The sequence below is a fragment of the Heliangelus exortis genome, chromosome 1 (assembly GCF_036169615.1).
Source record: "Heliangelus exortis chromosome 1, bHelExo1.hap1, whole genome shotgun sequence".
In the NCBI taxonomy this organism is placed as follows: domain Eukaryota; kingdom Metazoa; phylum Chordata; class Aves; order Apodiformes; family Trochilidae; genus Heliangelus; species Heliangelus exortis.
Window position 1 is genome coordinate 54,649,373 of NC_092422.1, and position 14,181 is coordinate 54,663,553.

A 14,181-nucleotide genomic window follows, 5' to 3' on the forward strand; every position below is an offset into this window, starting at 1 on the left:
GAAAGAAAGAAAGAAAGAAAGAAAGAAAGAAAGAAAGAAAGAAAGAAAGAAAGAAAGAAAGAAAGAAAGAAGAAAGAAAGAAAGAAAGAAAGAAAGAAAGAAGAAAGAAAGAAGAAAGAAAGAAAGAAAGAAAGAAAGAAAGAAAGAAAGAAGAAAGAAAGAAAGAAAGAAAGAAAGAAAGAAGAAAGAAAGAAAGAAAGAAAGAAGAAGAAAGAAAGAAAGAGAAGAAAGGGAAAGAAAGAAAGGGAGAAAGAAAGGAAGAAAGGAAGAAAGGAAGAAAGGGAAGAAAGGAAGAAAGGAAGAAAGGAAGAAAGAAGAAAGAAGAAAGGAAGAAAGAAAGAAAGAAAGAAAGAAAGAAAGAAAGAAAGAAGAAAGAAAGAAAGAAGAAGAAGAAAGAAAGAAAGAAAGAAAGAAAGAAAGAAAGAAAGAAAGAAAGAAAGAAAGAAAGAAAGAAAGAAAGAAAGAAAGAAAGAAAGAAAGAAAGAAAGAAAGAAAGAAAGAAGAAAGAAGAAAGAAAAGAAAGAAAGAAGAAAGAAAGAAAGAAAGAAAGAAGAAAGAAAGAAAGAAAAGAAAGAAAGAAAGAAAGAAAGAAAGAAGAAAGAAAGAAAGAAAGAAAGAAAGAAAGAAAGAAAGAAAGAAGAAAGAAAGAAAGAAAGAAAGAAAGAAGAAAGAAAGAAAGAAAGAAAGAAAGAAAGAAAGAAAGAAAGAAAGAAAGAAAGAAAGAAAGAAAGAAAGAAAGAAAGAAAGAAAGAAGAAGAAGAAAGAAAGAAAGGAGGAAGGAAAAGAGGAAAAGAGGAAAAGAGAAAGAGAGAAAGAGAGAAGAGAGAAAAACAGAAAGAAAAGAGAAAAAGAGAAAAGAGAAAAAGAAAGAATGAGAATAAGAAAGAAGGAATTAACAGTAATATTGTCTCAAGACTAAAAGGAATAGTACTCTTTGTAACTTATTAATGGTGGAAAAATAAAGCAAAGATTTACTTTGGATTAAGTGTTTCTTTGATTAAGAGTTGACACCATGGTCTAGAAGAGGAATTTCATGTTCCTAAAGCATATTGAAATATTCATCATTCCTTTCTATGTTCTCAGGATGATTCTAATTTAAATTAATGTGTTAAAAAATTAAATTATAAATTAAATCATTGACAAAAAATAAATCTTGTCTATGCAATACCTCTGGATGATTCCATTTGCTTATATATTCTCCCAGTTAATTGCTTAAGTAATATCACTGATCACTTAAATAATGACAAAGATTTTAAGTAGAAAAAACAAGATCAATGCCCAAAAAGCAACAAATCAGAAATATTGTGATACATAGGCATAACAATTCACTCAAATAGTAGGATACCTTTAAAATTTAAGGATGTTTAAGTGTTCAGTTACTATACAAATGTTCACAAAGAGTTTGCCCTCAAAAAAATAAACTCTGTATAATCTTTCATTAATACAATTCCTTATTTTTTTTAATTGGAGGAACTATTCTTAAGAACTTGTATTCACAAATGTTAAAAACGATAATTGTTACAAAAAACAAATTTTCAGTCAGGTTTCAAGCTTTGAATGGATGGCAATGACACGTTAAAATGGTAGATTCTAGTAGGTGTTTAAATATGTATTAATGTCAGAACCATTATTACTAAGAGCAATATCAGTTACCTTTAGAAATAATGTGATTTCACTTTTTTTTTAAATAATTATTATTAATTTAATTATTTTTAATAAAGGTAGAATCAAACCATGTCTTCATTCATTTCAAATCCTTCTTTTTGTAGAAAGAAATAACTTTTTATCATGATTTATCTTCAAGATTAAGCTGTTTTTCAGCATTAAGAAAAGGAAAAACCTCAGGTGGACACCCTCCACAAGAGGTGTCTGTAGATGAGGTGCCTGCAGATGTCCCAGCAGGTGTTTCTTTTGAACTGCAGATACCTTCTGACTCAGATTTCTAGGAGAGACCCTAGAAACACAGACCATAAAAATATTTCCCATTTTAAAGTCAATCCTGCATTTATAAGTACCCCAGGAAAACAAAATAAAAAATTACATAGCATAATTTGATTTATGTACCACAGAAAGAGAGCCACTATGACTTGATTTCAAGTAAGTGGTTTTTTATTTGTACTTTGAGGACTATATTGACCTGGGGAGAGCGGTACTCCAACACTGAATTTTCTCCATTTTAAACACTTCAGGTGGTAATTTCATTATTTCTATCTTGTAATGATCTATCTGAAACAAACAGAACAACAACATCACAATTAGTTTGTGTTCTTCAGTAACTGCACTTTTGTCTTATTCAGTAAAAAAATATATATTTTTTTAAGGTATGCTATTTTGTTCCAGAAGAAATTCTCATGCATCTTATGTTGATACCACACAAATGCAAAAAATTTAAAAAGTTGAAACGCATAATTTCTGTGCCATGGCAAGGAATTTTATCATCCAGACTTCTGGAAGTAGAGTGGGCATATTGAACCTGCAGAAAATGGTGCTTTTATTTCTGTCAGATGAAATATTAGGTTCACAATGCAGAGAAAGAATTCTAAATCTCTAAAATTCTAATTCTACATCCTTCCCCAGCATTGGAGAGGGATATTATATGCTTCCCTTAGGAAAATATATTAAGAACATTTCTTGATCTTGTCTATCTAGAAGAGTCATGGTTTAGTGCTTTGATGATAAATTCCACAAGGTATAAATAATTTCCTTTTTTATTTGAAAAAGACTACAAATGTCCTCACACCTGTGTGGCTAGGACAATACTGAGAACAATAAATCAGCATTCTCTTTCCAGTCTGCAGATGTTAACACCATGAAATAGTACACTCAGAATCCTAAGCAATATATGAACATAATTTATTTTTTAAAAAAACATTAATTATGGTAGAAAACATTTATACTATTCTATGCTAAAAAAAATTTATTGTCTTTTTAGGTATTCCTGTTATAGCTGAATTCCAATATTATTCCACAGAGTTATAGAAAAAAAATAAAGTGAAATTACATAAACACAGAAATATATGGATAATTTTCAGCAATATTATATTAAATACTCAAAAAATATGAGAATTCTGGAAGCCTTAAAATTGTCTAGCATACATTTACAGAAGCTTCCCTTTCCTTCACATAGAGCTTTGAAGAGAAGGGGGTCCTGGGCTTTTTTTTGCGGAACCATATTCCCTGGAAATATGAGGTTAGGTGAAAAGAGGTGAATACTTCTGTTACATTTTTTGTGACATTGTCTTGTTCAAGTGTCAAGCTGCTCTTCCCAAACGCTAAGCCTGTCAGAGCAATGCTTCAGATATATCTGTGGCTTTCAGGTTATGAATTTCTACCTGATATCTGCATGTAGAACATTATCTGAAGCCACTTAGGAGAGGAAAAAAAAATCCAATTTAATTACACTACTGACAGAGCGTTTTAATTGGTACTTGTGATCACAATCCACTTGTCTGTTCTTTCATCCTTCTATATTTTTTTTTTCCTGTACCAGACGAAAGATTCCCACTTCAAAAAGGTTTTCTTTAACTCATACTAATTACATGTGTTTCAGACAAGTATAATTTCAAGAAAATCTTTGAACAGCAATGGACTTGTTCAGGCTTTTATGCATCTTCCATACCAGCAAAAAGATACATTGACACACTCTACATTTAATAGATACCTAATAAAACATCTGGGTTTCTTCTCTGCCATGGAAGCCTCCATACAGAAGCTGCACATCTCAAGGGAAAAATAGAGGTCATTTTAGTCAGTCAGAAGATGATGATGGTCCTCTTGACTACATTTATAGTAGCAGACTAAGCAGATCTGGAGATTGGTTTGCATGTAGTGTCAGACTGTTTAGTTGCTTGAATGCCTCAACAAAGATTTCACTAGAGCAAGCAGCACTCTCTCAGGCAAACTCAGGGTTTGGTGGAAGACACAGATAAGCCAAGGGCTGTTCTTAACAACACTGTGAGTAATCTTCTTCTTGGATGAAAAAAGGTATAGCCACCTGGACATGGGCTGTGTTATGGCACCTGGCTTTAAAGCCAGAGAATACAGCCAGTCCCATTGTATTGATGTAGCCATTATTGTATCCAAACCATTTTGATAAGCTGCCTGCACAATGTATCTAGACAAAATATAATATTTTCCATAGTCCCAGCTCTCCATTCTCATTCCATACCTTCCTTTTTTTTACCAGTTACTGTGTTACATTTGTTTGTTTTATCGTTAATTATACAAAATTTTACAATTTTGCCTTTGCATTTTACATAGACATGGTCTCTTTTTCTTTGAAACAAATGATATCTTCCTTCTAAAAACACAATACCTGCTTTTTCTAGCCTTGTAGCCCAAGATATTTTGTGCAGAATCCGTAGTCTCTCTGAAGTTGTATTCTGATTAATCCTGGCTTTCCAACACTTTTGACCCAGCTACTAGCATACAGCACTAGCAGTAACAAATACTTTATGAAGGTATCTTCTTTACCTACTTTACATTTAAGGTTTGCAGGCAGTCAGGCTTTAGTATTCAACATTACTTCACATTAAGCTCTGGAGCAGCATAGGCTTCTTGTAAAACCTAGTATAAAAACAGGTATGAACTGACAAAATTTATCTTCTTTGGATGGTCTATCTGTGTGAATATATATGGTGAATCTATAGATGATATTGACTGTGGCAATTAGATACTTTCTAGCTTTGTATTACATATTTATAATTTGCATTTGTGTAGTTAATGTCTGGACCTACACCCAGGTATGGATGAATGACAAAATCTTTTTCATATATTTCCCCATCTTTAATTAGCTGCTGATAATAAATTGTCATTAGCTATAACACTTAAAATGAAAAAAAAAAAAAGTCATTTCCTTTAAAGAAAATAGAGGGATGAGGAAAAAATAAGACACATAGCCACACAGAGATTCCTACATATACTTGTTAGGGTGTATTTTTGCTATCACATTTGCATAGGCCTCTGCACAAAATCAAATTATAGCCCTTTTGCATACATGGCACAGAATAATTTCTGAGTGCAATGATGAGCTGACATAAACCAGTCTCCTGCCTCATAATACAGAAACCACGGGGTATGGTGAAAAAACAGGGGTCTGACCTAATTTTAGGTTTCAATGATTCTATCCAGACTAATTTTCATTTTATTTCTGCTGTCTAGAGAGAACGGACAGTGGAAATACTTTATTTCTCTATGTAGGTATTGAAGATGTTGAGGAAAAATGAAGTCACTAAAAAGGCTGCTGTTCCCATTCATACACTCATAGGCAAGAAGGAGTAAGTTCATGGAGAGGAGAGGTAAATGCACTAATTAGATTTCATCTACTTCTGAAGTGGGCAAAATAGGGCTTACCCACATCCCACATTTGTTAGGCATCAAACCTAATTGCTGATTTGTTTACAATATTTGCTTACAAGGCAGTATCTATCTTAAAAATATATACATACTTTTGTTTTTCCTCTCTCCATTTGTTATCCTTCTCTGTCTTCCCTATATTTACGCCATCTCCCAACTGTTACAAGGTGAATTTAAGTGGCTGAAGAAAAAAAAATGTCATTCAGTCCTACTTATGATCACAAACCAAGGACAACCAAGCTGTAATACTAGGTGTACTGTTCAGTTAAGTCTTTGATTGTGAGGCAAAACAAATACAGAATTCATGTCTCTTAAAGGCTATAAATGTATGTAATTTATGGAGGAATACTAACTGAGTAAGAAAACTACTTTATATGTGCAATTATAACAAAATTAATGACCTATAAAGGTACTTTTAGAGTGGAGAATTACTGGCCTCTTTCTAGGCAAATATAATGGTCTCCTTCCACCCAGCTTGATAAGGAGAAATAAATATGAATATTTTAGTTTTCTAAAATCAAAGTCCCATACCAAAGTCACTTTTCATATTAATTAATGCTGATTCATTCTGACATTCCTGGAAAAAAAATGCTGTTAAACACTATAAATTATTTTGAATTTTAAAACTCTAGCACAAAGGAAGACAAAATGAGTCTCCTATTATCAAAAAGCAAAAGAATAAAAGAATAAAACCACAACAAAACAGTTGGTAAATGAATGTATTTTAAATAAAAGGAGAAAAGCTTGCCCTTTTTCATTTAGTACATGGAAAATTATACCACTCTCGGTGATACAGGATTAATTCAAAATGCTGTTAGACATCTTCTGCAATGATTTTGCAGGAATGAAAATTTGTTTCTTAATAAATACGGTCTTTAATCTGAGTACCATTTACAGCAGAAGGGAGAAAGGATACTTTACCATCTTGTTAAAAATAGTATGATCAGTAATTTTCCACAGATGTTTATTTTGGTTCTAAATGTTTTGAAAGTGTAGTGTGTTTCACCTGAGACAGAGAATCAGAGTATCAGTACAGGAGCCAGGCTCACCCTGGGAAGACACATCCATTTTCTCCTCTTGGGTGTTAACAGAGAACCTTGCAAGGTGTGTTTATACTGTGAAACCTCATTCTCTGTTGGTGATAACCAGGCTAGTCCTAGGTTGCTGGATACAGCTGCAATGAATAATTCAGCATTGTGTGTGGTGATATTAGTCTGAGTATTACTTTGGTTTCACTAAATTTGTCCCTTGTTCCCTCATCCTGTGGGAGGGGAACCACGAAAAAAAGACACTGTATTTAGTGAGACAGAAATATTCATTCTTGAAAAAAAATCACCACTGAACATGACATTTTGAATGAAGTGCTAGCCTCAAAAAAGGGTGGTATCAATTTCAATGTATTAAAAGAAATTGCATACACTAAACAGCTGTTGTACCTGATCCCTACAAGCAGTGAAGCTAATTAGCCTTGGCACAGCAACACGGTGACATCCTTACACTGCTGGGGTTGTGTCAGAGTAGCTCAGATATCACCACAAAACCTGCACAGTTCAATGCAGGCACACACAATAGGAATCAAATTTTCACTTCCCATACTCCGCTGCTTAGATAATGCCAACTTGGAAATGAAATAATAATTCACTAATTAAAAAAGCGTTTTTAGAAGAAACAAAGAAGTCATGTTAGCAGATTGCAGTTGAGAGGAGAAAGAAATTTTGAGGGCACAAACCTAACAACCAAAACGGGGAAAAGCACGTACCAAAGTCATGATTATAATTTTAGATTCTTGTTCTACAGTATAGTTCAAGACAGTAATTTACACCATAAAATGTAAAATTACAGGTAATAGAGTAAATCCTGCAGCTAGTATAAGGGTGAATAGAATTCCAGTTGGATAAGAAAAAAGAGTACTTGAGATCTTGAATATAATTTCTAATGAAACAGTGAAACTTCCTGACAATACACTTTTTTATACACACAGGGTTCACATATTTTCTGGAACTTGGTCTCTCTATAGAACAGTCAATGAGAGAAAATCAGACAAAACTATTACAACTTATTAGAACAATTATTTCTATTAGATCACATACATGTTCATATTATATATTTGTTTTATTTCCACTTATTTTATGTCTACAGAACTACATATTTTACAATGATAACATCCCTTCAAAATGTATGCATTGCTACTAATATTGTACCTGGACTAGTAGTCTAAACATTTTCTGCCCACGGTCCCTTAAGTTCCAAGTGTACACAGGTATGTTAACATTAAGACTGAAAAATGAGATTTTACTCCTCTCACCCCAAATTGAGTAGTGCATTTTTTCCTACTATTCTACGCAGATTTCAATGGCATGTGGAAAACATTCAAACTGGGAGCAGTTATTCATTTAATATTTCCTTTACTTTATGCAAACAGGATTTCAGCAAGCCCAACTGGCAGCATGGTGTCTGCACCCAGTCTATAAGATGACTATGCCTAATTTGTATCAAAAAGTTTGTAAAACATCTGTGAAGGTAACCCAAAAAGCCAACGGGTAAAGCCTTTTTGCTTTTAAAGACTCCTGTGAATGGTCTGGTACCATCAGCAGTAAATTACCACAGGCAATCTGATCGCAGGTTCGGAATTGGTCTGGTATTGGATCATCAACAAATGATTATTGGGTGAATAAAGGGCTGAGCTCACTTGGTATAAATCAAAATATAAGTGACAGAAGTGTATCTCTCCTCTTCTGAAGCATAACTCTTTCCTTCCTGAATTCCCTCCTACTCACAGTGTTTATGGCTAATGCTATACTGGGCCAGGTTGCATGACTGTGTAGCCAAGGAAAGGACTTAATATTTAGTTGTGCAGCTATGTATACTACTGGACTGGCAGTGTGGGAATAGCTACAAAGTCAGCTTCTGAGTTCCTCTGAAGGTTCTGTAGCATGATCCCACAGGTAATACAGAAACAAATCTCAGGTTTTCAGTGCTGAAGGCCACCAAAATACCTGCCTGTTTTTTCTTTCAGTCTTCTTCCTTTGTGCTTTATCGTTGTGTGAAATTCACTCCTGCATTCTTTCTCAGTGATGTGTCCAAGCAACATTATATCTGCCTTTGTGTTACAACCAAAATACATCGGGTTCTGCAGGTAGCTGTCAGTTGTTATCACTTTGTGAAAGCAATCAGAAGACCTGGAGTCACAACACTACAATAATGAACAGGCTTAAGCAATGCAAGTAATTTTAACCTAACCCAGGTTCCACACTTTCTAACTGGATTTATTAATGGAAAGAAGGGGAAAAATATCTAAACCAATTAATATATTATCTTATTTTAGGACAGAGGTCAACTGAAATGGACACCTTGTTTGAAAGTGCAGTTATCTATTTAATCCTATGCCGTGGAAAAGGGGAAGTCATACTTCTGTCAACACATTTTTTAATGTCCTTTCTTCTTCATATTCGTCACTGACCAAAGTTACGGTGGCTCAAGGGCTGGTTTTGGAAAATTATTCCGTGTCAAGGCAAAGAGGGGGAGAAGCTTTTAAGCTCTCTTTCTGTGTGTGTGTGGGGGGGGGGGGGAAGGGGAGGGGAGGGGGGGGCTATTTGAAAGGCTGTTATCAGCATGTCAGGGTGTGTGGCTTTGGCGTCGTCTGGCTGTGAAGCGACACAATGCATCCTATGTAAGAGCTGCAAAGTGATCTCAGTTTAAGCAAGCCCATCATGCCTACCATCAAGGGTGACAGGTAGAGGGATTTTTCAACTAATTCATGACTTTCCGCCTGCAATTCAAACTCAGCATAACATCAAAGTCCAAACTCAAGTTACTCCGTTTCCCTTTTATCAGGTATTCTAAAATTGAAAGGTGCTGAAGAATATTTCTATATTATTTCTTTTGCCCAGAAGCATGACAGAAACCAGAATCATGGATTCCTAAGTGTTAATATGGTATGCAATTTGGTATGCAATTAAATTACACTCCTGTTTAAATGTAAGCAAATGCTATTTTCTTCTTTTCTGAGTAAAAAGAGAATCCAGGTAAACTCTCTAAAAGAAGTGCCTTAGTATTTAATGCTTTCGCACTTATATTTATTTATGTCCTCTGGAGTACATTTTGTGGAAGTGAAGCACAAGGTGCTCTTCTGGCTGTTTCCCCTCTTCTGTAGCCTTCTAATTTCTCTTGTGATCAGGTGTTAGGATGGAGTGTTTTTTATATAAATATATATATAATATATTTATATTATATATAATATATAATATGTATTATAATCTAATTATGTATTATAATATAAATATTATATATATATATGTATTTATATATATATATAAGTATTTATATTTTGTAAACTGACCAGGCAGTCATACTCGCACAAAAGGGAAGTTGAGTGTGTGCACATCTTTACTTTGATAAGAGGTTATGAATCCCCTCCCTTGACTATTTCCCTCAGTTAAGTATCTGTGGGAAAATATGTATGTGTGTGTGTGTATATAAATATAGATAACAAATGGGCATATCTTAATCTATGATTGAGGCAAATTCTAGCCAAAGTGGAGCCCACAGCAAACTTCTAGGTTTTTCAGTGGCACTTGATTTGCTTACTTAGCAGATGGATGTTTTGATCTGTAATTCTGGTATATTGACACTTCATGAGGATGTTGCAGCTTTGCCTATACCAGTGAGTTGAACAAATCAATAGTATAACACCCATGCCATTTAAAACAGCAGAGTTTTAGACTAAACAGTAGAAAATACCCAGGAATGGATCAGAGCAGCCAAGGCAGCCTCTTCTGAAGCCATTTTGGCCATACAAATGCAGTATATATTATGCAATTTACCTTCTAGGACAGATAAAAGATAGTTATGATCTACTTTATTTTCCTCTGTGTACTTGATAAGACAATTTATATAAACGAAAACTATGACATTAATTTTCTGATCTGTAGAAAATTTTGTTTATTAAAAGTTTAGCTCCCCCCCAAAAGTGTAAAGATTAATGTTAATTTGAGTGAAGAGAATTCACACATAAATTTTAATAAGAGCTACTGAGATAATTAATTTTAAAATATTAAAATACCACATTTGGTTTTGACTTTGGACAGTGTACTTCAGCAGAAAAAAATTCAAATTAGAAATTAAAATAAACTATTATTTTATATCTCAGATTTTTTAATGTATATTTTTCTTCAAATTACATAATTGTCCTTCATTAATTTCAACCTAATTTTGCTAAACATTTCAGTGGAAAAATAGATCTTAACACAAGATTTTATATCAAGTTCTATCTAATCACTTGTCAGAAGTCTAGCAAAGGTCTAAAATAAAAAAAAAACAACTTTTTCTCTTCCATTTAAAAAGACCATCCTAGATAAGACAGTCTTCTGATTTTTGAATAAGAGGACAAATATTAGACCATATAACTGACTAAAACTCTGTGGTGTAACTCCACACTTTAAAGCCACCAGTAATGTAGTCACATATGCAAACAGAAAAAATCCTGGCCTTATGTATTGCTTCAATTTTTAGTTTTCAATGCAATATTTTATTGACCTGAAACACAAACAAAAGACTGCCTGCCTTATGTCTTCTGTGCACACCTCATATCCTGTTCTTATGTGTTGTTTTTTACAGTTTACTCATTTAGAATTTAGTCTTTTGTAAATCATACAGAGAAAATAAATAGAACTGGTTGGTAGCAAAAGTATGATACAGTTGGTGTAATTGTGCACAAGTAAGTGCTAAATCATAGATCTGACAGTGATCATTTCAAACCATCTGTGAAGACTGTTGTGAAAATCAGACATAGCAAAATAAGTTTTTGCTCTTAAAGCTCTTAGTCTGACCTTCAGGCCTTGTGTTTGATACTAAGCAGTAAATCTGGTTATATCCTGACATTAATAAAGTTTTGGTATTTGAATAAATAATTTGAACTGAAGAAAATTCTTCCCTGTTAATTACCAGTTTAGTTGGCCTGCCATTTTTGCTATGCATCTCACTCTTGCTTGCAGATAGCTTTATCCCCAGAAAATAATATAGACTTAGGTGCAAATTATGTAAATAAAACCACAATTCATGTCACACACTATAGCCATGATGTGTATATATATATATATATATTCATCCATATATGAATACACACAAATTTATATATATATATATATATATATTTAGTTTAACATTAGTATATGCATATTAATGCAAGGGCAGAACTCTTACTAATACAGTAGGAGTTCTACCCTTTCATTAATATGCATTTCCTATATGTCACATCTGCTTTACCCTTAAGATTTAGTTCCATGTGTAAAGATTTTAGGCAAATATGGAGCAAAAAAGATAGAAATATTTATTATCCAAATAAAACATTCTTTGATTTAAGGCCCATAAAATGTTAAATAAATTCAATTAAAAGGTTATTAAAAGTTAACAGAAGATATTTACCGAATGGATTGAGCTAACAAAGAGATATGACCCTCTGTGACACTGCATAAATTTGTCACTGTATTCCTTCTCTTAGTCTAGAGAAATTATAGGAAGGAAAAGAAATGCTAAATTTAGCATTTGCAATCATGACTAAAACAGGAAAAGAGTTAAGGAGCTCTAAATTACTGATCACTGCTCAGGAAAAGATGCTGGAGCTACTGTGGAGTCTCTAAATATGTCAGCCTTGTGCTTAAAGCAGTGAAAAGGGAAAAGAGATGTTAGAAATAGTTAGGAAAGTGGAAATAAAAATATCAGCAAGCTGTTGCTGTCTGTGCTATAATTTGCTTCTACCTATACTGCCTAACTGAATATTACTTGTAGTTCTGATCACCTCCTCTTAAACAGAGTATTTTAGAACCAGAAAAAAGGTAGAGAGAATCATGATGGGGATGATCAAAGGTGGGATATGAAAGATGGACGTAAATTCATTAAAGATTTAAAAGGGTGAATAAGGAATATTTGCTAACAACTTCTGACAACCAAGAACCAAAAAGGAAACCAAATAAAATATTCAAACTCTGTCTTTGCTAGACACATAATAATATCCCTTTTCACGCCGTGTGCAGTTGTAGAATTCACAGACTCTGGATGGCAACAAAGAAGTACAAATGAATAAATAGTTCGTCGAGAATACAGTCCTCAGTCTGAGAAAACTTTTATTACAGACTTCTGGAAGTGACAAGACTGCTTAGCAATTTTCCCTGCCTACTTTTCCTCTACTTAAATTCTTTAAACCTTTAATAGTGGATGCCTCAGCTTTAGATTCTGTAGCAAATTAAATCCCTTGTCTAAGTCTGAAGACTGAAGAGCTATTTTTTCAAATTATCTTCAATAACTCAAAAATAAACATCAATCATTTATGAAAATAACCACTTCAGAAAGCACCAGTATCTTTCTTCATATGATTTTCCTGAATAAACTGTCTCTTGAATTAAAGTTAAAAAATCCATGTAGCATTTTAGAATATCAGAAAATTCCTCATTAAACTGCACAAGGCATGGCATGCCTGAAGAAGTAAATTGAATCTAATGTCCACAGTATAATAAGGGATTCTGTATTTAAAAATCGGAACTATAAATTCAGATAAACTGTATTTAAAAGATGAAGCATGCAATGTTTCAGAGCAAGCAGTTTTGGTGTTTGTGTGTGTGGTGTTATTATTTCTTTCTTTATTTTATTTTATGGGATGTCTGCCAACTACAATAAAACATAGAGTTGTTTAAATATATACATATCAAGGTTGCATACAAGATATCTCAAAAATGCCTATTTCTTTTAGAATTTCCATGGGAGGGTTTCTTCTCAAGGAAAACTTGCTCATCAAAGAAATAGTTCATAAAATCTGAAGTTAAAGGAAAGATGAACACTAATAATATGCATGTGGAGCTAATTAAAATGGAAAATATTATCAGGAAAAAAACCCCAAACAAAACAGGAATAGCAAAATAAGGAAACCCCTACTTCTCATTTCATGCAATTTAACCTTAGTCCAGTATTTCTGGAAGACAGTGATGTGACAGTGAAGAGATATGTGATATTTTAATTATGTGTGGAAAGGAGTTCTTTGTAAAAGATTGTATGCATGTAAGAAGAAATTGTATAATTTGGTTTATTTATCACAAAAATTCCAGTTAAAACATGCACCAGGGAAATAGAATTAGCTGCCTCTAAGTAACCATGAGGTATGGATGAAGACTGAAAGTGATATCCTTTTGGTCTCCACTGTGAAATCGCAGACCTCAGGTTATATGAATGATATCTTTTATTATGAATGGATCTAATAATATGCAGTAACCAAGGAGAAGCCTCAAGTCCCGTCAGCATCTGTCTATGCTTCTGAGAAGTTTCCATTGCCTTTCACCTTAAATAATCCATTATTTTAACATCACCTGCACTTCATTACTTCTAGCCATGACTGGTATTTCCAAACAGCAGTGAATTTCTCTATGGTTCCTTTATGAATCCAATTTTCTGCACCTTTGTTGCTTTATGGCAATTAAAATCACATTGGCCAGAGACTTATTTTAAGTATACTTAAGTATATTTTATTATATTTTAGAGACTAATGCCTTGCTATGGCAGGGGATCCTAGGCTCTGCTATAATGTAGACAATAAAGAACACATTATCTAGAAATACAGACAAGTGTCTTCAGTGTTCATTGGGATCAAGTCTTCTGTATCTACTTGCCCATGCAGATGCTGATGTGTGCACTGACTCACACACCTGCTGTGCCCATTCAACACTTGGCCACACCGGCTTCTGAATATCACTAAGAAAGCTTCCATGTCATGACATTCACATTCTTCAGGAGGTGCAGTATTGGAATATGCTTCTCAACTTAGCCTTACAGCTTTTCCTT

At 33.5% G+C, this 14,181-nt stretch overlaps 1 long non-coding RNA gene across 2 annotated transcripts in view; it reads right to left on the reverse strand.

The window, feature by feature from the left end:
- Window positions 1-2,091: 2,091 nt before the first annotated feature.
- The window catches only part of LOC139800106 (uncharacterized), an 84,315-nt gene continuing 72,225 nt past the window's right edge, over window positions 2,092-14,181 (reverse strand). For both annotated transcript variants that reach the window (XR_011728496.1, XR_011729270.1), the window contains exon 5: window positions 2,092-2,222. This is a non-coding gene — a long non-coding RNA (uncharacterized lncRNA). The remainder of the gene's footprint in view (window positions 2,223-14,181) is intronic.